Genomic DNA, 1,102 nt, shown 5'->3' on the forward strand with positions numbered 1-1,102 from the left:
TGGAATTCCTCGTGTTGCTCCTTTTTTTTTTGACCACCCATCTCTTTTTTTTTTCTAGCTCTTCGCCATGGCCTATGAACCCTTGGCGGTGTTTGCTCGCCACTCATCAAGCGATGAAACCCGCATCGTGGGCCTGGGAAGGCATTCGATGGGTCCTATGTGGCGACCGCGTGGGAATATCCATAACTTTTTGCCCAGGAATCCGATTCGGCATAATGACCCCATTCCGAAAAGCTTATTCCAAGCCGGACGGAGCGTCGATGGGCCATTGGCCCATCAGCCAACCATGCGCAGGCAAAAAAATGCATTTTTAATCCTTAAGGATGATTGATACGATCATATCATCCTGGACGAACTCAGGATCGACCAGGATGATCTATTCAAAAACTTTGGTTACTTCAGGACGATAAATATCAGCCAGCTCATATTCAGGGCGATGCTCTAGATGATTTTCCTCTGATTTGAACTGATCGGCCAGGATGATCAAGCCAATTTTAAATCGTCCAATTTGCATTCAGGGAGATGCTCTGGCCGATCTTCTGAGGTTTGTACTGATCGGCCAGGCCGATGTCCATATCGGCCTGGACGATATTGTCGGCAACTTGCAATTAATGAGCTCCTTTGAAGCTTACCTATTTAAGAGCTCTTGTTAAACGATTTGAACAATCTTTTGCTGCTGCCTTGACCTGATAAGGCCTTGAGGAGAGAAAGAGAGAGAGAGGGAGAGAGAGAGGATCTTGTGAGGGGATTCACAAGGGTGCTTCAAGGATCTCTCTGCTTCTTCCTCGTCTAGAGTTTCTTATCCGTGGAAGGGTCGATAGAGGTAAGGTTTTCAGTACTGGATTGTGGTTCTCTGCCAGCTTCAGGAGGAACAAAAGGAGATAGGTCCTCTGCCTTGCCAGGTGGCAAAAAGGACTTCTTTGTGAGGGCTTCTCCGCCTAGCCGTGGGGGCTAAAGGAGAGATATGTTTTGTAGTGCAATACTTGGAGGATGCCTCCAAGGAGTGGACGTAGGTCAAGTTGATCGAACCACTATAAATTTCTGTGTTATTATTTTCTTGCTTCTGCACTTTAAATTTTCGCATTATTTTTGTCTTGTGGTG

The sequence above is a fragment of the Dendrobium catenatum genome, unplaced genomic scaffold, assembly GCF_001605985.2.
Source record: "Dendrobium catenatum unplaced genomic scaffold, ASM160598v2 fragScaff_scaffold_1671, whole genome shotgun sequence".
In the NCBI taxonomy this organism is placed as follows: Eukaryota; Viridiplantae; Streptophyta; class Magnoliopsida; order Asparagales; family Orchidaceae; genus Dendrobium; species Dendrobium catenatum.